Consider the following 26253-nt stretch of genomic DNA (forward strand, 5'->3'; position numbering starts at 1 on the left):
TCACCACATGCAAGTTCCCCTCCAAGTCAGAAACCATCGTGACTCAGGACTACACCGTTGTTCCTTCCATATCACTAGGTCAAAATCCTGAAACAGCCTCCCCCAACAACTATTTGAGTGTACCTACACCACATGGATTGCAGTGGTTCAAGATAGTTCACCACCACTTTCTCAAGGGAAACTGTGGATAGGCAGTAGATGCTGGCCTTACCATTGGCAGTCACAAACTGTGACCGAATAAATTAAAATCGATAGACTCAGTAAATATGCAAAATACATACACAACATTACAATGGAAGCAGTATGACTGTGAAACAAATGGCATAATAATAATACTCCTCTGATCATTTATTACCACAGCAGTCTGACACAATAAATAAAGACAACCAAATAAACTATTTTCACGTCTCTATCATCTTGTCACTCTGCTCAATTCGAACTATTTTTAATGATATATCCGATTTTAATTATTTTCTTTAACAATTTTAAATACTGTATTTTCTCCAGAATCACACTGTCCACTGTCATTTAATGGTCAAAATTAATTTCTAATCAGTTAAAAATTGCCAAAAGAGATTCAGCCAATTAAACCTTTGGGTTTGTAAAGATGAGCTGGTTGCTTCAAAAGACAGTAAGAAGTTTAACAACACCAGGTTAAAGTCCAACAGGTTTATTTGGTAGCAAAAGCCACACAAGCTTTCGGAGCTGCAAGCCCCTTCTTCAGGTGAGTGGGAATTCTGTTCACAAACAGAGCATATAAAGACACAAACTCAATTTACATGAATAATGGTTGGAATGCGAATACTTACAACTAATCAAGTCTTTAAGAAACAAAACAACATGTTGTTTGTGAACAGAATTCCCACTCACCTGAAGAAGGGGCTTGCAGCTCCGAAAGCTTGTGTGGCTTTTGCTACCAAATAAACCTGTTGGACTTTAACCTGGTGTTGTTAAACTTCTTACTGTGTTTACCCCAGTCCAACGCTGGCATCTCCACATCGTGCTTCAAAAGAACCAGGCAATGGTTTGATTTTTCCCCCAGCTCGACAGCAAGCTTCCAATTGCCCTGAGACGTGATGAAAAGTTTTCAGGGAAGAGAAATTTTTGAATGTGGTCCAGGTATTTAAAACAAACAATGTTGACCAGATACTGAAACCCCAGGGAAAGTCGGTGAATCAGTTTTTTATTCTATTTTTGCTGCTGGTGTTTGCATTTGAGGTGATAAATGAGGAATCTAAAAGGCAATCATAAATTGTTTGCCCTGAGGATGATGTGCCTCTGACAAACTAGGGATTTTCATTTAGTGACAAATCAGCCAAGTATTCACTTCCTGTCAGAAATGTGATTCCCTAGCTCTCTGAAGCAGCATTTATCCAGAAGGAAGCTGGAATGATTCAACTTTACTCAAGGATTATGATGTAACTTTTCCCAAAACTAGGCTGAGCGCTCCTTCATCTTGGGTATTCAAAAAATACATGCAAATATGGTCATTAAGAATCTAATTTCAACTTATAAAAAACAGTCGGACTATATCAGGCAAACATTAACCTTGTGTCCTTGCACTATCCAATATCAGTTCATTTATTTTAAATATAGACTTCTAAACAGTTGGACTAAGCAACTAATTGATTGAATGCTTAACTACATCACTGTTGTTGCTCAGAAATTTAGATTTTCCAGCTTTTTCAAGGGCACAACGTTTCTTTCTGATACGTGATGCCAATTTTTCCTAGATACTGGTTTCAACTGGCACATTATCAGAGTACTCAGTAGTTTCACTATACAACAGAGCCAGCACACAATGTATTATAATGGATCCAGCATTATACCTGGTGCACAAAGGATGTTTATCAGAGGTAGTGTTGGAAGTTACATACAGTTCATTCACATGTGAAATATATTACTTTTGAAACAAGGCCAAAGCTGTGTTCCAACAAGCTACATTATTGACGGGGCAGAAAAGGATTACATCCTTTACCTTGAACAACAACACTTTAAAATAAATTAAATCATGAATATGATTGAATTCATATGGATCATGGATATTAAGTTGAATTTTGAGAAACAGCATACACCTAAACTTCATCTCGAGGTGGAGGCGGGTGTGCCTGTAATTCCTCGTTACCAGATGGCATGCTGCTCTGTCTACATCTTCCTGCTGCTCTGGTCTGTTTCCAGGGGGGATTTGGGTGGGAGGGAAGAAGCAGGCAGGAGATTGGAGTTAGGGTCACAATCAGATCAGTCATGATTTTGTTTAATGGTGGAGCAGGCTCAAGAGACCAGATGGCCTATTCCTGCTTCTATAGCTTATGTGCAGGTATGGAGAGATGTAGAGATCTTGGAGAGTTGTGAAACTGCTGGGTATTAAAGATGGACAAGGCTACGAGAATTTTAAAACGAGGGGTGTATAGAAGATCTGGAGACACGTTAATCAGCAAAAACAGAAGTCAGATAGTAAGGTTTGGAGGTGCTGAAGGTTTGAAGGTGAGATTTGGAAGCATTGAAGCAGTTCAGTCTGACCATGAGAGAAGACAATTGAATGGAGGCTTTGGGAGCAGTTCAAAGGAGGCAGACAACATTACACGTATGGGATCCGAAGCTTAGCTTGGAATCAGGTAGGTTACCAATAGTCAACTTCAATCCAAGACAACTGCCAAGTGGCAGTTGAGATGGATGGAAAGTTGGAGTTTGTGGTAGGGGCCAAAGATTGGAACTCAAGACTTGGGAACAGCAGCAGGAGGTTTTTCAGCCCTTCACGTCTGCTCTGTCATTTGATAGGATCATGGCTGATCTGGTTGCAGGTTCAACTCCTTTCTGCCCCACATAACCCTTGAATCTATCCAACTCAGCCTTGAATAAATTCAATGATCCAGCCTCCACTGCTCTCTGGGGAAGAGAATTCCACAAACTAATGATTCTCGGAGAAGGAAATTCTCCCCATCTCCATCTTTAAAAGGAAATCTCTTATTCTTAAACTGTGTCCCCTGGTTCTAGTCTCCTCAACAGGAGGAAGCACCTATGCAGTACCTACTCTGTCAAGTCCGCTAAAGATCTTATATGATTCAGTAAGATCACATCTCATTCTCCTAAATGCTAATGGGTTTAGGCTCAGACTGTTCAACTTTTCTTAACAAGGTAAGCCCTTCACCCCAAGAATGAGTATAGTAAACCTTCTAATAGAAGTCTCTCGTTTCCAAATAAGAAAACTAAAACTGTACACAAGTATTCCAGATATGGTCATATTAAAGCCCTGCACAGCTGCAGTAAAACTTTGCCACTTTTATATTCCAGTCCACTTGTAATAAACACCAACATTCCATGGACACAACACATTCCACTCAACTTCCTAAGCACATTTCCCCAAATTTTAACTTGGCTGGATATTAGACAAAGTGTGTAGACAAGATTTCAACTCAGTCAAAAACTGACTCACTTGTGTGAGGAAGGGAAAATTTTAAATGTCCAATCGCTATTGCAAATTTTCATTAGCAAGCGTACTGACAGAAGGGAAGTTTAGCTTATTTATTAGTGTCACAAGTAGGCTTACATTAACACTGCAATGAAGCCATTGTGAAAACCACCTAGTCGCCACACTCTGGCGCCTGTTTCAGTACACTGAGGGAGAATTTAGCATGACCAACGTACCTAACCAGCACATCATTCAGACTGTTGGAGGAAACTGGAGCATCTGGAAGCCCACAGAGACACGGGGAGAATGTGTAAACTCCACACAGACAGTGCCTCAAACCGGGAATCAAATCCGGGTCCCTGGCGCTGAGACAGCAGTGCTAACCACTGTGCCACCGTGCCATCTGGAATGCGATAGCCTAGATTTTGCAGTTAGAAATGAAGGAACTGCACTTGCCATTTTCTGCATCAACAGCTGCCTAGAGTTTTCACGCACTTTTGCAGCAGGGAATTGTCATCATTCGGCATCTGCTCCAGAGCACTGTCCTCTACAGGGTGACCTGTGAGATATCTGTACTTCAATTGAAGTATTCCCACTAACATACAAAGGGCTCAATTTTAACTCAAGTGGGTGGGCCCACAGAGTCTAAACCAGGCAAGTCAATTTAAATTTATCACATACAGAAAGTAAAACACGGACTGGGAAAGAAAAATGGGATTGAGAAAGAAGAACTGGAGGAAGCGATAAAAGAGTAAGAAAAAGTTGTTTAAAAAGTCTTGAATTCTAACTAAATTCTGAAGGAATTAAACTCATTTGCAAAATCACGTTTTCAATGGCACAGAGGTTGATGGAAATTATGATTGCTCACATGGTTAAAAATTCACTTACACATGAATGTGTCAGCCCCAATGGGTTTAGTGGGCAACCACACAATTTCTCACGTTTACATGGATTTCAATGCCAAAGTACAATAGTAGTGCAACTGATGGGGCAGAGTAACTCAGACTGCAACTTCTAGGTTTGTGGTGAACTAAGCGGGTGTGGACCCTGAAAGTTGCAATGTGAATTGCTCTGAAATAAAAAAAAGCAACTGTACAAAGTTACAACTTGTCATTAGATCCATTTCCTCAATTTAACCCTGAACAAATTGTCAATTATGCCAACAATTAGATACATACACAAGTTTGGAGAAACTAAGCGATATTCTGCTCCAGAGAACTGTCCTCTACAGGGTGACCTGTGAGATATCTGTACTTCAATTGAAGTATTCCCACTAACATACAAAGGGTTCAATTTTAACTCAAGTGGGTGGGCCCACAGAGTCTAAACCAGGCAAGTCAATTTAAATTTATCACATACAGAAAGTAAAACAGGGACTGGGAAAGAAAAATGGGATTGAGAAAGAAGAACTGGAGGAAGTGATAAAAGAGTAAGAAAAAGTTGTTTAAAAAGTCTTGAATTCTAACTAACTTTCTGTACTGTAGGGTTTCTATGATTCTGTACCTGACATCAAATACGAAATGTATTTTCAATATACATTCAATTTATTTTTTCACCTTTTGCTCAAATGAGTGTGTGACTGGATATTTGTATAACCTGCAAACAGCTGCAATGCAGTTTAATAGCAATCAAACAAATGCTGGGAGAGAAACAGAAAGAATGGGAGGGACAGAGAGAGAAGATGGCTGAAAGGTAATGTCATTGGGCTAATGATCCCAGGCTAATACTCCAGGAATAGGGATTTAAATCCCGCCAGCAGTTGTGGAGGAACTTAAATTTAACTAACTCATCTGCAATATAAAGCTTGCGTCAGTAATGGTGATCATGACTGCCGTCATTGATTGTTGTTAAAACTCATCTGGTTTAATGATTTTGGAAGGTAATTGGTCAACCTTACCCGATCTGACCTACATGTGACTCCGGTCTCACAGCACTATGGTTGACTCTTAACTGTCCTTTGAAATGGCCGAGCAATACCCATATTTCATGAAAGAAAAATAATTTCAATACACAGCACATTGCCACAAAGTGCTCTACCGAAGGGCTGCACCAAATCAAATCCTAAACAGTACAAAGAAAATTTGCTTTGGGCAAATCTTATTACCATCAGTTAGTCCAAAAACACTAGTAAAATGACGACTGTATAACCGGTAAAGATAAATGCTCAAAATCAAGCTGAAATGTTGCGACATACAGTTTTGAGTTGTATGTTTGGTCTCCGGCAATCTGGAGACTGGGAGATCTAGGCCAATATATTTTGAACAACTCTGCAATAACTGGATACATCACTATTTTCTGTAACAAGAGTTACTCACAAAGAAGATAATCACTATTTACTGAGCAAGTGATATAATTTATTTCCACTAAAGACAGCCACAACCATGCACATTTCACAGTCGGAAAATGAACAAGGAAACACACAATTTACTTGATGTAGTGCAGATATACAACTCATTGTAAATTTTGTACAGTGGTAAATTATGGTTTTGTGTTGTGAATTCCACACCACGAAGGTCTGATTGTAAAATAAAAGTGAGAAAAGGTATCTCTTACTGAGAATAAGTGGGGTAGGGGAGGTGGAAGAGAGAGAGAGAAGGGAGGAGGAGGAATTGGTCAAAGTCCATATCACTTGAGAAATCTCTTAATATCTAATCCAGAGCATCAGTGACAGTGATCTGGCAATAGGTCTGCCTCACTTTTGGCCACAACTGGTACAAAGTCTGATAGCTCATCAGGAAGCAGGGGGGGGGGGGGGGGGTCGGTGCAGACTCGATGGGCCGAATGGCCTGTTTCTGCATTGGTTTCTATGATGAAATGGGATAACACGTTCCCTTTGCTGGCAAGGTTCTGAAATCCACCCATCTTACTCAAAAACAGCAAGAGCCCCTAGTCAAAACATCGGCACTTATTTTAATATTTTGAAATGTTATTTACAAGGAAAAATATAAATCAAATAGGAAATTATGTTCTTGGTACATACATAATAAGCTGATAATTAACACTAGACAAGTACAAAATAAATTCTTACAACTTCCCCACAGCAAGAAAATGGCAATCAGTAACAAGCTGGCTTTAGATCAAACTAGGACAACTTGAATTAGCCTATATATAGGGTGCAAAGTAGCAATTAAAATACTTTTTAATTCATTCATGGGACATGGATAGCATTGGCTAGACCAACATCTATTGCCCATTCTTGACTGCCCTTAAGGTGGTGGTGAGCTGCCTTCTTGAACCGCTGCAGTCCCCGTGCTGTATGTGTTGCTATGGAGGGGAGTTCCAGGATTTTGATCCAGTGACAGTGAAAGAACAGCGATATATTTCTAACTCACGAAGGTGTGGGGCTTGTAGGGGAACTTGCAGATGGTGGAGTTCCTATGTATTTGCTGTCTTTGTCCTTCCGGGTTTGGAAGGTGCCTTGGTGAGTTGTTGCAGTGTGTCTTCTCGGTGGTACACACTCCTGCCGCTGTGCATTGGCGGTGGAGTGGGTGAATGGGCATCAAGTGGGATACTTAGTTCCGAATGGTGATGAAGCTCTTCATTGTTATTGGAGTTGCACTTATCCAGGTAAATAGAGAGGAGTCCTTTATATCCTGACTTGTGCTTTGTAGGTGGGCAAGCTTTGGGGAGTCAGGAAGTGAGTTACACTTCAGGGAATTCCAAGCCCCTGATCTGATCTTGTAGGCATAGTATTTATATGGCTTGTCCAGTTCAGTTTCTGGTCAATGGTAACCTCCAGGATATTGATAGTTGGGGATTCAAGGATGATATTGCCAGTCAAGCTGGATCTTCTCTTGTTGGAGATCATCATTGCCTGGCACATGTGGTGCAAATGTTACTTGCCATTTAAAAACCAAAGCCTGAATGTTGTCCAGGTCTTCCTGGTTATGGACATGGACTACTTCAGTATCTGATCATTGTGCAATCATCAGGAACATTCCCACTTCGGAATCTGAATCTGACTGGTCACAGCATAGGAGGCAGCCATTTGGCCTGTCATGTCTGTGCTGGCTCTCAAAGTGCACTTCACCTAGTGTCACTCTCCTGCCTTCTTTCCATATCCCTGCACGTTTTTCCTTCACAGATCATAATCCAGTTCCCTACTAAATTCCTCAATTGAATCTGCCTCCACCACACTCCCAGGCAGCACATACCAGATCCCAACTACTCATTGCAGGAGAAGGTTTTTGCTCTCAAAACCATTGCTTCTTTTGCCAATTACCTTAAAAATGTGCCCTCTGGTTCTTAATCCTCCCGCCAATAGGAAGCAGCCCCCACACCACCCCCAATCTACTCTCTCCAGACGCCTCATGATTTTGAGTAACTCTTCAATTATTTCAGAATCAGATAAATAGACAGTTGTATTATGATTAGAGATCAGAACTTCGGGTCTAAAAATCCTCCATATAGTATCAGGCATCATGAAAGAACATGGTTTCATCGAAAAGTCTTGTGTTGCTCATCAGACTGTAAAATCATATTCTGAAGAGGCCATTATAACCCTTTTGAAGAGATTCATTGTTCTTCAAAGTGCCTTACGCCAGTTCAGAACCTTGTTGCGTCTGCTAAGTTATTACATTTGACATCGACTTGTGACTCAAATCAGCATTTCCACACATTCAAAGACGACGGGATGAAGTGAAATGTTGCACATCTAAAGCAGCCAAGTCACATTGTAATTAGGAGCTAGTAGTTAATCGGGTATACTATTTTATAAATGGCATTTACCGCGAGACAAGTTTCAGGTTGGTCCATTTATGGAAAATGACCTTTCGGTCATGAACACAAACCTATTGCAAGCCAAAATGCAATATAGATCACCTTTCAAAGTGCAAGTGCCCAAGAAAGAAATTATATACCACTGCATGCAAATTTAGCCATACTATTATAGGCAGGTTGTTCAGGTCAGACAGAGTGCACAATTACCAAACAGATGGCAGGGGATGGAGAAATGCATTTCAGAGATTCAAAAATGTATTTTAAGTTGCAGCAGAGACTAAGAAGTGTTACTGATCCACAAGTTGCTTCAAAGTAACAGAGGCTTGTAGCTTGAGCAGAAATACTACAGAAACTTCAAGTGAGAGCCAGTGCATGGTTAAACACAGAAATCCAGAACTAGCTGCCCAAGAAGCACTGCTCCACCATTAGCTTTGTGGATTGGCATCTCATTATCTGCCTCACCACCAAGATAAATTGAAAGGTATGTAGTTCCTGCATTTGCAAGACCTAAACTAACTGACCTCAAAGTTGTCTGCCATTTCATTCCAATAAACATTTGAACAAATTGAAAAATGTTAGATATTGGCAGCTGACCTCTCTGGCACTGAAAATTAACTACTTCAACTATTGTGGAGCCTCATTCCCTCGAGTATTAATTTCAGAGGTCTTGAAAGTGTTCCATTTTGATCACATGGAAGTGTGTGAATTAACTGTAATCTGTAAAAGTGTGCGTGCGTGTGTCTGTGTTAATTCAGGGTAACTGTGTAAAGATAAATAATATTTTTAAACACATTCCAAGGGTAAGAAAAAACACATCTTTCCATTTGAAACACAGGTTGTAGGTAGCAAGGTGGCAAACCCATTCTATGACATTTTTGGCATACTACATCTGCCATTTTCTTGCTCAATCTACTAATCTTTGCATCCTCCTCAACTGACTTTCCCACTTATCATTGTATCATAAGCACACTTGATCGTATTACATTTGGTCCCCTCACTGATAGAGATGATGAAGTAACTGAAGCTCTAGCACCAATCCTTGCAGCATTTAACTAGTTACAATCTGTATCCTAAAAATGACCCATTCATTCCTACTTTTGTGTCCAAAGTGCTACATCAAAGGTTACTGCACAAAATAAGAGTTTATGGCATGGGGGGGACGGGACATTTTAGCATAAATAGAAGGTTCTATCTTTCAGTTCATGGGGGCCATGCTAGAATCTAAGGAATCTGGTTAGACAATTGATTGCCTTGTTCGTTCAAATCCCATTGCACTGTTTCACTAGTTGAGACCTTATCAACTTGGAATTTCAGTTTTGCTCCATAAAAATGTGTCAAGTCTAAGGATACAAAGGAAAGCCTGACCAACTGCAGACACTTATATTTTCCACCACATATAGGTCAATTTGTTTTGATTAAAAGCAAATCATGAAGGGCTTGGGTGAACAGTAAAGAAACTATTTCCGCTCATTTCAAAGTTGTTGACGAGAAATTCCGAATTTAAAATCACAGGTATTAGTTGAAATTCCTTTACCCAATGAGTCATTACATGGAATCTTGTACTATCAAGAACAGTTGACACAAAAACCTGTGCATTCTAAAAGGGAGAACAGACATTTGAAACAAAGGTAGATGCAGGACTTTGGGGACGAGACAGGAAAGGGCAAATGAGACTTGTTTGGGTTGCTCTAGCAAAGAGTCAGCATAGAGCTGAATGACAACCTTTTGTTCTGTATATTTCTAATAGTGCAAACTATTGAACAATGTGTACTCACTGATATTCTCAGTTTCTCTTTCACGTTTTCTATGTTACATCTGATCGCCACAATGCTGCTTGTTCACTCCTTCATAAATGATGGTTGCTTTCTCAATGCAATTATAACTTGTGCAGCCACTTCACACAGGGAACTTGAAACTTAGTATAGTGTGACATTGACATCTTTCCTTTATTTGAAATGTGGATTATGTCCTTGTTCCCACCTTCCTGTCAGGTATCAGCAGTGGTAGTTCTTTGTGAAACTCGTTAGTTATAGTATCTCCAGCCCAGGTGACACCTTCTGAATTTCATCCCCATTGTTGATGTAATTAGATGTTGCAGATTTGTGCTTGTGAACCTAACAGTAGTGCCACTCTCCATTTTGTCCCATACCAGATGCTGTTCCAGTTTGAGCCAAAGGTGCAGAGCAAATCCAGTTACCATGCATTGCAACATGCTGTGTTTAAGGTTTGGTTGCATCGTGATTAATTCAACATAATTCTTTTTAAAAACGGCATCGGAATAAAAAGGCTGCCTGTTTTGTTGGTCATTGTTGTCCTTATCCCTTTGGTTCAGTAGCAGTGTTACAACCTTTGAGTCAAAGTGCAAGGTTCAAACCTCCCATCAGATAGTCTCATTTAATAGAATCCCTACAGTGCAGAAGGGAGCAATTCAAGCCCACACCAACTCTGACAGAGCACCTAACCCAGGCCTTATCCCCGTAACCCCACATAGTTACCCTGCTAATCGCCCTAACCAACCGATCTTGGAATGTTAAGGGATAACTTAACATGGCTGATCAATCTAACCACACATTTTTGAAGTCCAGGCACAGGGAGAAAGTGCAAACTCCAGACAGACAGTCACCCAAGGCTAGGATTGAAGCCAGGTCCCTGGCGTTGAGAGACAGCAGTGCTAACTACTGTGCCACCGAGCTGCTTTTGGAGACCAGTAGGTTTGAACGTCCTGCACCCATAGACCTCACCATATGGGATGTGGGGAGATCATAAACTCTTTCTGCTCTATAGGACTATTCACCCTATCACCTGGTATATAGTTATAGACGGAGCATTAACACCAGCCTGTTAATGAGCCTTTAAATAGTTCACATGACAGTATTCAGGAAGAATAGAAGCGTTCAAGAAAATTGCATCCTTCAAGTTAGGTTATTCTGTGCTTTAACACAAGGATTCAATCGCTGAGGCAGAGATGAATTTAATGTAGTTCAGAAGAAAAACTGGATCTGTACTTTATTGTTCCACATTCAGAAACTCAAGAATCAAAGCAGACACTATCACTAATTTCCTTTATGAAGCAACGTCTAGGCCGGTTTATCTGGTTAAAACTAGAACTTGTTTTTCTTGTTACTTTTGTGTCAAGAATCCAATCAGATCCTTCCAGACTAATCCACTTGCTCACTTAAGTGAAAATCCTATCCTGTACAGTTAATCTAATACGAACTTAATTCTATAATCAAATTAGTACAAAAAGTCGAAATATTGAGAAAGTACAATCTCCTAAAAGGTCAATTACCCAGTAAATAAAATTCTAATGCATTGCAAGCCTTTTCAAAGGCAAAGCAGTATGTGGATTTCTCTCATTAAAAAGTTGGCTTAACCAAGTTCTAAAGGTCTGTGCGTAAACAACATTCTTGTGTATATGTCTCTCGTTAAAAAGCTGGCGTAACCATCTTCAAAAGGCCATGTGTGCAATCAACATTCTTTGCATCATAAATATAGTGACGGAAAGCTCTTCTCAGCACCTTCAAAATGTCATCAGCTTATACTAAACAACAAAATGGCCCTGTAAGAATTTTGAAATGCATTTATCCCCTCAGAAGAAAAACACTAATAGTTTTGAAACTAAACTCAGACAACACCAACTGCATCATAATTCTACAGAGCGTCAAACAATTCTGTCTCCATAAAGTAACTGGCGTGGACTCCTCATCTAAGCTCTGCAACTAGTGACCACATTTTGGTCAGAGCAAACACATATGGAAGCAGGAAAGTTTCCGCAAAACCAACAGATTTTACATGCAGACGGTCACCTCAAAATGAAACCAACCACCAATTGACAGCGAGACTACTTCTGTTAAATGGATCTAATCCAGATGAAGTATAAGGCAATTCTTTTCCTTGACGGTAGCTTTATTCACAGCCTTCTACTCCTGTCCTAACTGACTCTCGGCATATGTAATCCCAGTCCTTAAACAATGCCCATCACCTGTGTATTTTTAATAGTAACAACAAACCACTAACTACTTCGATCCAGTTTTCATATCCAAAATTACTAGGTGACCACCCTTGAATTTGAATAGTTGGGAGTTACGCTATCCACAACAATGCTGCAGGCTGCGAATCTGAAGTATAGTTTTATTACCTTCATCGTCTTCCATCAGGAAAAAGGTACAAAAGTCTGAGGTCATGTACCAACCGACTCAAGAACAGCTTCTTCCCTGCTGCCATCAGACTTTTGAATGGACCTACCTTACATGAAGCTGATCTTTCTCTACACCCTAGCTGTGACTGTAAGACTACATTCTGCATCCTCTCCTTTCCTTCTCTATGAATGGTATGCTTTGTATGCATTGCGTGCAAGAAACAATATTTTTCACTGTATAAGAACTAGGAGCAGGAGTAGGCCATCCGGCCCCTCAAGCCTGCTCTGCCATTTAATAAGATCATGGCTGATCTTTTCATGGACTCCGCTCGACTTACCCGCCCGATCACCATAACCCTTAATTCCTTTACTGTTCAAAATCTATCTTTGCCTTAAAAACATTCAACGAGGCAGCCTCAAATGCTTTACTAGGCAGGGAGTTCCTCCAATTCCCAACCCTCTGGGTGAAGAGGTTCCTCCTCAACTCAGTCCTAAATCTGCTCCTGCTTATTTTGAGGCCATGTCCCTTAGTTCTAGTTTTACCTGCCAGTGGAAACAACCTCCTTGCTTCTATCTCATCTATTCCCTTCATAATTTTATGTTTCTACAAGATCCCTTCTCATTCTTCTAAATTCTAATGAGTAACACCAGTCTATTCAGTCTCTCCTCAGAAGCGAACCCTCTCAATTCTGGAATCAACTTAGTGAATCTCCTCTGCACCCCTCCAATACCAGGGCATCCTTTCTCAAGTAAGGAAATCAAAACTGTATACAATACTCTAGGTGTGGCCTCACCAGCACCTTATACAGCTTCAACATAACCTCACTGTTTTTAAACTCCATCCCTCCAGCAATGAAGGGCAAAATTCCATTTGCCTTCTTAATTACCTGCTGCATCTGCAAACCAACTTTTTGCAATTCATGCACAAGGACACCCAGGTCCCTCTGCACAGCAGCATGCTGCAATTTTTTACCATTTAAATAATACTCCATTATGCTGTTATTCCTATCAAAAAGGATGACCTCACATTTACCAACATTGTAATCCACTCGCTAGACCCTTGTCCACTCAAACTATCTATATCCCTTTGCAGACTTTGTGTCCTCCGCACACTTTGCTTTATCACTCACCTTAGTGTCATCTGCGAACTTTAACACACTACAAATCGCCTATGTAAATTATAAACAATTGCAGCCCCAATACTGATCCCTAAGGCACACCACTCGTCACTGGTCACCAACCAGAAAAACACCCATCTACCCCCACTCTTTGCGTTGTTAACAAATCCTCTATGCTAATACATTACCTGTAACACCGTGCACCTTTATGTTATGAAGCAGCCTTTTGTGCGGCACCTTGTTGAATGCCTTCTGGAAATCCAATACATGTGACAATAATAAATCAGATCAAAAGCACTTTACTGAAAGTGCTAGCCAATTTTCCTGGAGACACCCCGACTGAAACAGCTTTCCGAAACAGAAGACTTCCCTTGCTGCCGGCTCAGTTAGTTGCACTCTCGCCTTTCAGTCACAAAGCTTGCGGTTCAAGACCACTCAGGCTCTTGAGCACAAAAACCTAAGCTGATCTACCAGAGAAGTGGAAATGCCGGCGTTGGACTGGGGTAAACACAGTAAGGAGTCTAACAACACCAGGTTAAAGTCCAACAGGTTTATTTGGTAGCATTTCCACTCCATCTGACAAAGGAGCAGCGCTCTGAAAGCTAGTGGCGTTTGCTACCAAATAAACCTGTTGGACTTTAACCTGGTGTTGTTAGACTCCTTACTGTGTCTACCAGAGAAGAACAGAGGGTGGGATGGCTGTATTCCACCATCAGAAGTGGCATCTTTCAGACAATACATAAATCCAGGACCCTTCTGCTCTCTCATGGGGATGCTAGGAATCCCATGGCACTATTTCAAGAGATGGAGAGCTACCCCCAGTGTCCTGGCCAATAATTGTCCCCCTATCAACATGACAAGAAAACAGATGAATGGCTATTGCTTCACTGTGTGGGAGCTTGCTGTGCACAAACTGGCTGCCATTTTGTGAAGTTCTTGGGGACATCCCTAAGTAGTGAAAGGTGCCATGTAAATGCAAGACCTTTCCTTTTTGATTTGTCACACATATTAGCATAGTGAAAAATATTGTTTCTTGCGCACTATACAGACAAAGCATACCCGTTCATAGAGGAGGAAACGAGAGAGTGCAGAATGTAGTGTTACAATCATAGCTAGGGTGTGTGTGGGGGGACCAGGACACCTAAAAACTTGAAGCTCTCGACACTTTCTACTTTGTCCCCTTGATGTAGACAGGGGCATGTTCTCCTCTATGCTTCCCGAAGTCGATGACAATTTCCTTCATTTTGTTGACATCAAGGGAGTGATTACTGTTGCCGCACCAGTTCACCAGATTCTCTATCTCATTCCTGTACTCTGTCTCGTCATTGTTGGAGATCCAACCCACTACGGTGGTGTCGTCAGCAAACTTGAAAATCGAGTTGGAGGGGAATTTGGCCGCACAATCATAGGTGTACAAGGAGTATAGTAGGGGGCTGAAAACAGCCTTGTGGGGCACTGGTGTTGAGGATGATCGTGGAGAAGGTGTTGTTGCCCATCCTTACTGATTGTGGCGAGTGGGTTAGGAAGTTCAGGATCCAGTCGCAGAGGGAGCAGCCGAGGCCCAGAGCAGGGAGTTTGGAGATCAGTTTTGTAGGAATAATAGTGTTGAAGGCTGAGCTGTAGTCAATAAATAGGAGTCTGACATAGGTGCCTTTGTTATCTAGGTGTTCCAGAGTTGAGTGCAGGGCTAGGGAGATGGCGTCTGCTGTGGACCTGTTGTGGCGGTACGCAAACTATAGTGGATCCAGGTAGTCCGGGAGGCTGGAATTGATTCGTGCCATGACTAGCTTTTCGCAGCACTCCATAATGATGGATGTCAGAGCCACCGGACAGTAGTCATTAAGGCACGCTGCTTGGCTTTTCTTAGGTACTGGGATGATGGTCGTCTTCTTGAAGCAGATAGGGGCCTCAGATTGTTGTAAATTGCTGTCAAATTGTTCCTTTTTTCTCTAATTCCTGAAGGTGATGACTTGTGTTGATGTACTAATTCCTTAGCACCAGCAGCACACCCGGTATCTGTTCTGTTTTTATGAGCCAGTCTGCATAATCTAACAAGCCAGTCATGTTCTCATTTTCCAGAAAGAGTCCCTGGATATATCAGTGGAACCCTGGAGGCTAAATGTACTTTCAGCACCTGAGATCAGCTAACTCAACACCAGGGACCTTGCCATGTAAAAACAATTCTACAGAAAAATAAAGATTACAACATGGAAATAGGGCATTGATCCCAAATACTTGTCAGTGTTTACTCTCCACGCAAGCAAATAATTCTAATCACATTTACGAAGCCTACTCCAAGATCCTTTCGCCCACACACATTCCAATCTCCAGTGCGCACACACTTCCTGCCTCAGGTACTAATGACAGAAGTGAATTCCCCTTTGGCCACTTATTTGTGACAACTCGACCACTGCTTTGATCTGTCCATCCAGGCATGTGAAAATACAGTTAAAATGGGGCATTTCATTTATCTGTTCTTGGGGTGCAGACATTGCTGGCAAAGCCAGTATTTATTGCCATCCCAAACTTCCCTTGAGAAGGTGGCAGTGAGGTGCCTTCTTAAACTACTATCGCCCATCAGGTGTAAGCACACCCATCGTGCTGTTAAGGGGCAAGTCCAGGATTTTGATCCAGAGACAGTGAAGGAATGGTAATATAGTTCGAAGTCAGGACATTGAGTTACTTGGAGGGGCTCTTGTAGGGAATGGTGTTCACTGGATGCTGGTATTGTGAATTGGTTACACCTGTTCTCTAATCTTCACAAAGTTGACATTATTTGTCCCTCAATTCAAAGATGACATCTATTTAGGATTGAGAGTTTCTGCCATGGGTCTTCACGTGATTGAATAGGCTCATTCTGGACCCACAGAACTTTGGGCACTGGGGCAGTGCGTCTCACAATCCACAATGCAGCATTTGCTTCCTTTTCTTTCTCTGCAGTTGCATTGTATCATCATTAAGACATTTTGACTGAAAGTATGCTGCAGCTTGATGGACAAGTTGTCACTATTCTGAATGATTGGCAGCAAGCTCCTCCCAGCTGTTAACGCTACAATGCTTCAAGCAGAACTTCAGAGTGTCTTTGAAGTATTTTCTTTGTCCTCCCCTGGAATACAGACCATTGGAGAGTTGAGAAAACAGCACCTGCTGGAGTGCGGGGTGTGTGCGTATGATGCTTTACATCCATTCAGATGTCTAGTCCAGCAAAGTTGGTTTTTCAAGAGTTTTGCCTGAATGTTTAGAGTTTGCTAAATGAAATTTTTTCATGCTCTTATATTTCACTGATCCACAGTCCAGGTGTCACCGCAGTACAGGAGTGTAGTGTGGACAACTGCACTGTACAATAGGACTTTTGTTCACTTGGAGGTTTTTGTTGTCAAGAATACAAACCTACGATTTAGGAGCAGAAATAGGCCATTAGGCCCCTCAAGCTTGCTCCACCATTTAATAAAATGACTAATTGCTTTGATCTGAATTCCACATTCCCAGGTATCCACAGTACCTTCCCTTGCCCAAGAACCTATGCTCCTGTAGGTGCCAGGTGAGCTAAAACAGATGGTCCACTATCTCCCCATGAAGGCAGTGTCTTCAGTGGCACATACTGTCTGACATGTTAGAAACATAGAAAACTACAGCACAAAACAGGCCCTTCGGCCCCAAAAGTTGTGCCGAACATATCCCTATCTTTTAGGCCTACCTATAACCCTCCATCCTATTAAGTCCCATGTACTCATCCAGGAGTCTCTTAAAAGACCCGATTGAGTTTGCCTCCACCACCACTGACGGCAGCCGATTCCACTCGTCCACCACCGTGTGTGTTAAAAACTTCCCCCTAACATTTCCCCTGTACCTCCCCCCCCAGCACCTTAAACCTGTGTCCTCTCGTAGCAGCCATTTCCACCCTGGGAAAAAGCCTCGGAGAGTCCACCCGATCTATGCCTCACAACATCTTATACACCTCTATTAGGTCTCCTCTCATCCTACGTCTCTCCAAGGAGAAAAGACCGAGCTCCCTCAGCCTATCCTCATAAGGCATGCCACTCAATCCAGGCAACATCCTTGTAAATCTCCTCTGCACCCTTTCAATCTTTTCCACATCCTTCCTGTAATGAGGCGACCAGAACTGAGCACAGTACTCCAAGTGGGGTCTGACGAGGGTCTTATATAGCTGCATCATTATCCCCGGACTCCTAAACTCAATCCCTCGATTGATAAAGGCTAGCACACCATACGCCTTCTTAACCACCTCCTCCACCTGCCGGGCCGATTTTAGAGTCCTATGGACCCGGACCCCAAGGTCCTTCTGACCCTCTGCTGTACTAAGAGTCTTTCCCTTTATATTGTACTCCTGCATCCCATTCGACCTGCCAAAATGGACCACGACGCATTTATCTGGGTTGAAGTCCATCTGCCACTTCTCCGCCCAGTCTTGCATCCTATCGATGTCCCTCTGTAACTTCTGACATCCCTCCAGACTATCCACAACACCACCAACCTTCGTGTCGTCAGCAAACTTACCAACCCATCCCTCCACTTCCTCATCCAGGTCATTTATGAAAATGACAAACAGCAAGGGTCCCAGAACAGATCCCTGGGGCACACCACTGGTCACTGACCTCCAATTAGAAAAAGACCCATCTATACACACTCTCTGCCTCCTTTGGGCAAGCCAGTTCTGGATCCACAGGGCAGCAGCCCCTTGCCCTCTCACTTTTTCTAGAAGCCTTGCATGGGGGACCTTATCGAACGCCTTGCTAAAATTTATATATGTTGTTAAAAGAACAGTGCCTCCTGTGCAGCCGTGGCCTACAGAAGGGCTGTCTTTGCTCCCCCTCTACTGCCTGATGGGCAGCCAGCACCAGAGCCTCTGAATTGGCTCCCTGATGATCAGGGTCTAGGCCAGGCATGGGCTGGCCCTGGTGTCGTTGCCAATACCTATTTGCCTCGGCAGCAGACAATGTCATGAAGGCTAGCTGGCCTATCCACAAGCCAGAAATTCATCTTTTCTGTGGGGAAGATGGAGAGTGAGAGTGAGAGCGCGAGCGTGACTCAGTTGCCCCTTATCCAGAGTCATATAGCGTTAGAAGACCAGAGCAGCTTGCAGGAGCTGCGTCCTCCAAGAGAGATGACAGGGTCAGACACTGGCCCCTGCTCCCTCAGACCTGACTGTAGCCTCTGGATTGGGTGACCCCTAACCTCACTGGACATCAAACTTCAAACTGCAGTGTGGCCATATAAGAATCAAGTCTTAAAGGTGCAGACAATGTGAGTGGAGAGAGGGTTAAGCACAGGTTAAAGAGATGTGTATTGTCCAGCCAGGACAGTTAGAGAGATTTTGCAAGTCCAGGCAAGTCGTGAGGGTTACAGATAGTGTGACATGAACCCAAGATCCCGGTTTAGGCCGTCCTCATGTGTGCGGAACTTGGCTATCAGTTTCTCCTCAGCAATTCTGCTTTGTCATGAGTCGTGAAGGCCGCCTTGGAGAACGCTTACCTGAAGGTCAGAGGCTGAATGCCCATGACCGCTGAAGTGTTCCCCAACAGGAAGAGAACACTCCTGCCTGGTGATTGCCGAGCGGTGTTCATTCATTCGTTGTCGTAGCATCTGCATGGTTTCCCCAATGCACCACGCCGCGGGACATCCTTTCCTGCAGCGTATCAGGTAGACAACCTTTAAGACTTGATTACCTGTAAAGACTCACATTCCAACCATTATCTTGTAAATTGACTTTGCGTCTATATATGACCTGTTTGAGAACAAAAGTCCTCACCTCACATGATGAAGGAGCTTGAGAAAGCTAGTGCTGCCAAATAAACCTGTTGGACTTTAACCTGGTGTTGAGACTTCTTACTGTGCCCACCCCAGTCCAACGCTGGCATCTCCACATCATGGCTGCAGATGTGGCCAGATTGAGCAGTTGCGGGGCCGAGACAGAAAAGTGAGATCCTTAATGGAGCCTTGAGTGATTGACTCAACAAGCAATTCCTCTTTGTCACATGAGCTGACTGGCAGAACACCCATTCAGCGGATACTGGTTGCTGTGTCCCTTCACTTAACTCTGCTTGGCTGGCCCCCTCCATCAGGTCTGCAGCTGTGACAGAGGTATTGAGGGGGCTTTTTATATGGGCCACAGTCAGTCTTGAAAGGGCAAAATCTCAACTGTGCTTGACAACTGGGGAGTAGGAGCCAACAGGTCAGGGTTGCTGACTGAGTCCAGTGTAACCATGGATTCCTGAGTGTAATTCCTTTGAGACTCACAGATTGACAGAGCACATGACATCATCATTGGGGAAGGAGACATCACAGGTGAGACATGCAACCAACACCAAGCTACATAATGACAGGTTGCAGAGTGATTTCTCTGAGCTCTATCCCCTCTGCATAAGGACATCCAACTAGACCAATCCCATGTCTCAGAGGGGTGGAAGGGAGGGGGACCCCAGAAGTTACCTCCTCATCACCAGGATGGGCACTACTACCCCACAGGTGCTATGCAAGGCACTTCCATACACCCCAGTATAACTTTCAACTGGCGATTTACCCCCTTGCTCCCCCTGGGTGCTCAGTGCACCAGGTCCCCACTTTTCAGGACCTGTACCGATTCCTGACTGCATGACTTCCGGCTGGAGGGGTGGGGACATGTCAGGTGGCCGTTGAATCAACCTCCGTGCCTGCTAATGAGATGCCAAGGAGGCCATTTGAATAGTTATTGGGTTTCCACCCACACTGCCAGGAACCCAATCGGGGCCAGGCGGCGGTGCGACCTGGGAAGTTCAGAACAAGTTCAGCAACGAGTGCAGTGCCTGGTTTTCAGCCGGCACCTGATTCGCAGGGCCATCGCAATACTCGCCAGGAGCCTGCGGACCCAGAGAATCCCCCCAACCCTTCTCTGTCCTAAAAGGATGACCATTCATTTTAAAAACACTGATTCTAATTCTGGACTCTCCCACAAGTGGAAACATACTTGCATTATGTTTATTGTTTTCTTAAGATGAGAGTAGCTGTCATTAATATCAATAGTGTTAATACCCCCTGTAGTGGAAAAGCTTCTAGTGGCTGCAATTATGTCTGGAGCATAAAAAACTGTTCATGGCTATTGGAAGCCAATCACACAGTCCCAGGTCATCATTGCAGGTGCTCTCCAGGTAAGCATTCTCAATCCAACCGCCCATATCTATTTATCAATGGTGTTCCTTTAATTGCAAAACCAGGAAGGAAACTGCTTATTATTCCAGCGTATGGTTCCATGCTGATAACAAAGCAGCCTATATCGATGTACAGCGGGATCGGAATAATACCCACCCTTTAGCTGGCAAGTAGCTGGTAACATTCCTGCCACTTCAATGTATAAAGAAGTAAACCGCTTAAACCAGATAATGACTACCCTAACCTTGAATGACATTGCTACCATTAATTTCCCCACCTTGAATATCTTAAAACAATATAGTATTGCTTTGTGTCTTAATGATTCATATATTGAATTGTATGATTCATGACAAATGAAACCACAAAAATATGCAATTGATTCTCACTTAATTTTGCACAGTACTGATAAATAAAACTAGAAGTGCAGATTGAGTCTTTGAAGTCTCTGTTCAAAAGTGAGAGTAGTGCTTAAAAAGATGCTGAATTTTCCATTTAATGAAAGTATTGCAGGTGAGTACTCATTTAAATATTGCAACATGTGCTGGACTTTGCTTTATGCCCAAGGACCTTATAAGAATCCATTCCAACACATGAACATTAGCTCCTCATCACAAACATTCATCATGGCAATTCTCCAAAACTTGAATAGTGCAAAAGAACTTAACATTACAGGTGGGCAGGTCAAGGATTGTGGATTTAAATCATCTTGCCAAGAAGCGCATTCATAAATTAAGACTTTAGACAGAAGAATTACAAACATCAAACAGAACAAAATCTCCTTGTACCAAGAAAATAATACATTTATGCAATGCTCTGTATGCAATCCTTACCTTTGCACCTGCTGTGCAATCAACAGAGACGAGGGGACATGTTCCAGACTAATTACAACACGTACACTGCAGATTTTAAAAATGCTTAATTTTATTTAAATTTCCTGGACTTTGTTGTTAAAAAGTATATGGTAATTCTGTGCTATTTATCAATTTGAACGGCACAGTGTTTAGCACTGCTGCCCTCACAGCACCAGGGACCCGGGTTCAAATCCGGCCTTGGGTCACTGTCTGTGCACAGGTTGCATGTTCTCGCCGTGACTGCGTGGGTTTCCTTTGGGTGCTCTGGTTTCCTCCCACACCTGAAAGATGTGCTGGTTCGGTACATTGACCATGCTAAATTCTCTCTGTGTACCTGAGGAGACGCCAGAGTGTAGCGACTAGAGGATTTTCACAGTAACTTTATTGCAGTGTTAATGTAAGCCCACTTGTGATACTAATAAACTTTAAAAATTAGCATTCTTTCGCCATAAAATCCAAATCTGCATTACCTTGTTGTTAGAAGTAATTTTACGTGATATTGGAAATGTGACAACCAATTTTCCAACAGCATGGCCCCACAAATAGTGGAGTAAAGTAAAATGAGCAGACCAACTGTTTTGGGATTTCACTGTATGATAAACATTGGTCAGAACACCAGATTACCTTCCCCCTCTTCACATAATTAGACAGGATCTTTTACATCACTTGAGAGAGCTGATAGGGCTCTTTCCAATGTCTCACCCGACAGTCTAGTTACAAGGAAATGTTACACCATGTGCCTAAGTCATGGGCATGGTGCTTGATTGAACTCAGAATCTTCTGACTCAACAGGAAAGAGAACAAGAGCCTGACACTTGTTTCAAGCAGAACAAATATAGAACCATGTCATGAAAGCACGATTGTGGAGTGATCCAGAAGTTGTCCTCAAACAGTAAACCAAATGGGTCAAATTGTGTTATGTCTACGTCTGTAAAGATCTGGGGACAGAAATTCAGACAGGGTGAAGATGTACACCTAAACATGAAATGCAAAGATCCTGATCTCCATCAGCCAAGTGAAATGCAGTTTAGAGGGAAGCAGACAAGGATTGACTGTAAAGTTACTCTTGTATAAATAACTAGAGAAAGCAGCAACAGATGACATATACAGTTTACATTTAATTATATCGGAAAAGTGCATAAAGACTGTAAAGCAAGTGAAAATAGGCTTAGGAGTGGAGAAAAAGAATTTCCTAACGGAAGTTTATCAAATTATGACAATTATAAAATGGGGGGGCAGCAAGTCCAATGCAAAAGTAAGTGGCAATCATTCAACACTAATCAAGGGGAAATTATACCAGTCTGTCCATTTCTGCAAAATCCAGTTTTGGCCAATTATCACCCCATTAGTTTAAACTCAATTATCAGTAAAGTGATGGATGGCGTCATTAGAACATAGAACAGTACAGCACAGAGCAGGCCCTTCGGCCCACAATGTTGTGCCGAGCTTTATCTGAAACCAAGATCTAGCTATCCCACTCCCTATCATCCTGGTGTGCTCCATGTGCCCATCCAATAACCGCTTAAATGTTCCTAAAATGTCTGACTCCACTATCACTGCAGGCAGTCCATTCCACACCCCAACCACCCTCTGCGTAAAGAACCTACCTCTGATATCCTTCCTATATCTCCCACCATGAACCCTATAGTTATGCCCCCTTGTAATAGCTCCATCCACCTGAGGAAATAGTCTTTGAACATTCACTCTATCTATCCCCTTCATCATTTTATAAACCTCTATTAAGTCTCCCCTCAACCTCCTCCGCTCCAGAGAGAACAGCCCTAGCTCCCTCAACCTTTCCTCATAAGACCTACTCTCCAAACCAGGCAACATCCTGGTAAATCTCCTTTGCACTCTTTCCAGCACTTCCACATCCTTCTTATAGTGAGGTGACCAGAACTGCACACAATATTCCAAATGTGGTCTCACCAAGGTCCTGTACAGTTGCAGCATAACCCCACGGCTCTTAAACTACAACCCCCTGTTAACAAAAGCTAACACACTATAGGCCTTCTTCACAGCTCTATCCACTTGAGTGGCAACCTTCAGAGATCTGTGGATATGGACCCCAAGATCTCTCTGTTCCTCCAGTCTTCAGAACCCTACCTTTGACCCTGTAATCCACATTTAAATTTGTCCTACCAAAATGAATCACCTCACATTTATCAGGGTTAAACTCCATCTGCCATTTTTCAGCCCAGCTTTGCATCCTATCTCTGTCTCTTTGCAGCCTACAACAGCCCTCCACCTCATCAACAACACTTGCCAATAATTTGCTCACTGATGTTCACTGACACCAGGCTTTTGAAAGGTATAGGGTAGAACCTTACGGCCATTCACGCCAGTGGGATTTTCTGGTCCCGCTGCAGTGAAGGGGGATTTGGCTGGGTGCCAAATTCTCCATCCTCACTACAATGGCAGTAGGGCTTGAATGGCCGGTATGATAATTTTTCTTTAGTATTTAGGTGGCTGGTCTAATTACATTTCTGGGCAATGCTGTCTCCCCATGGGTCACGGTCCAGGGAGTGGTGGGAAGCGTCTGAGAGTTGGCATCAGCCTCTGTGAGATAGAAGTCAGTACGCCAGACCACAACATCCCCATCCTTGTCGGTGGGTTAGACCTGAGAGAGTGAAGGAAGGAGACAGGTTTGAGTGGGTGAGAAGAGAAATTGAGGCGACCGATGTCATGTCTGACAGTTCAATAAAAAGATCAAGAGCAGGTAACATACTGGAGGGTGGAGTCCAGGTGGGCGAAGAAAGTTGGAGACAGGTGATGGGGACGTGCGGGTATGAAGCCTCGTACTTTGCTGAGTGCCGCATGTTCAGCCTCAGAGGCGGGAATCATATCATAGAATCCCTACTGTGCAGAAGGTAGTCATTCAGCCCATTGTGTCTGCACCAACCACAATCCCACCCAGGCCCTAATGAGGGAAGGTTAAACACAGGGCAAAGGCTGGAATTAGGAGGGATGGAGTCTGAGGAACAGGAAGGGAGGAGGGTCTTGGATGGGTGTTGGTATAGGTGAATCCTTGGAGCTTACATTCCTCAACACCTGAAAGAAAGAGAAAAGGTTTTTTAAGGTGTCAGATGAGAAGAAGAATGAAACGAAACGGAGGACGAGGACAGTTCTGAGACAGGGTGAATCAGTGTTGCTAGGGAGAGATATCGAGAACACAACAACATAAGCAGGAGTAGGCCATCTGGCCCCTCGAACCTGCTCCGCCATTCAATAAGATCATGGCTGATCTTTTTGTGGACTCAGCTCCACTTACCCACCCGCTCACCATAACCCCTAATTCCTTTACTGTTCAAAAATGTATCTATCCTTGCCTTAAAAACATTCAATGAGGTAGCCTCAACTGCATCACTGGGCAGGGAATTCCACAGATTCACAACCCTTTGCGTGAAGAAGTTCCTCCTCAACTCAGTCCTAAATCTGATTCCCCTTATTTTGAGGCTATGCCCCCTAGTTCTAGTTTCACCTGCCAGTGGAAACAACTTCCCTGCTTCTAACTTATCTATTCCCTTCTTAATCTTATATGTTTCTATAAGATCTCCCCTCATTCTTCTGAATTCCAACGAGTATAGCCCCAGTCTACTCAGTCTCTCCTCATAAGCCAACCCTCTCAACTCCGGAATCAACCTAGTGAATCTCCTCTGCACCACCTCCAGTGTCAGTATATCCTTTCTCAAGTAAGGAGACCAAAACTGTACACAATACACCAGGTGTGGCCTCACCAGCACCTTATGCAGCTGCAACATAATCTCACTGTTTTTAAACTCCATCCCTCGAGCAATGAAGGACAAAATTCCATTTGCCTTCTTAATTACCTGCTGCACCTGCAAATCAACTCCTTGAGATTCCTGCACAAGGACACCCTCTGCACAGCAGCATGCTACAATTTTTTACCATTTACATAATAGTCCATTTTGCTGTTATTCCTACCAAAATGGATGACCTCACATTTACCAACATTGTACTCCATCTGCCAGACCCTCGCCCACTCATTTAGATTATCTATATTCCTTTGCAGACTTTCAGCGTCCTCTGCACACTTCGCTCTTCCACCCATCTTAGTGCGGCGCATGACACCGAGTGTGGATCTCAGGATGCAACGAGAACAGCACCCAAGAAACATTGTATGTCCTGGAGATACCTGTAAACCTGGGTGGAGTGAAACACGAGGGGTGGAACTTGCGTTAGAATTCACATTGGGTGGTTGGAGACGGAGACAGTCACTGAGGAAGGAAATATGGCTGTGAAAGCAAATTTGGTAAACACATTGTCAAACACCAGGAGGTAAATGGAAAGCAATGAAGGTGGATAGGCTGAAAGAGACAAATGGAAATCCTGCCAGACAGAAAAGCAGCACTGTCAGAGTAAGCAGAAAGTGGCAGTGAGTTAAACACCAAGATAAAAGCAAATTATTATTTTTTTTATACTTTTCCAATTCAATCAAATCAAATCCAATTCAGAGTCTCAACAAGTTGAGACATTTCAGATCCAGGCTGACAAGACAGGACGAGCAACCAAACCACCCTGTCCTGGGCCTGATCTACATGAGCCAAGCTGATTGGAGAATGGGAAGGTTCCTCCTCCAAGACTTGAGCTCATTTGCATCTTAGCCAAAAGGCCGAGATGCCGCTTTTAAAAATTGCTTCATATGAAACATATGAAGCCTCAGCGTAACCTAATGACCTCGAACAAGTGCGGCCGACCATACTACACTTGATCTTAGCCAAAAGGCCGAGAAGCGATAAAAGCAAATTACTGTGGATGCTAGAATCTGAAACCAAACAGATAATGCTGGAAAATCTCAGCCGGTCTGACAGTATCTGGAGAGAGAACAGAGCTAACGTTTTAAGTCAGGAT

General features: G+C 43.0%; 1 protein-coding gene and 1 pseudogene across 1 annotated transcript in view; both read right to left on the reverse strand.

Moving 5' to 3' along the window:
• The window catches only part of tnfrsf21 (tumor necrosis factor receptor superfamily, member 21), an 88823-nt gene that overhangs the window by 7089 nt on the left and 55481 nt on the right, over positions 1 to 26253 (reverse strand). The gene's annotated exons all lie outside the window — the stretch shown is intronic.
• Positions 25934 to 26139, reverse strand: LOC144494523 (U2 spliceosomal RNA; annotated as a pseudogene).

The sequence above is a fragment of the Mustelus asterias genome, chromosome 5 (genome assembly GCF_964213995.1).
Source record: "Mustelus asterias chromosome 5, sMusAst1.hap1.1, whole genome shotgun sequence".
In the NCBI taxonomy this organism is placed as follows: Eukaryota; Metazoa; Chordata; class Chondrichthyes; order Carcharhiniformes; family Triakidae; genus Mustelus; species Mustelus asterias.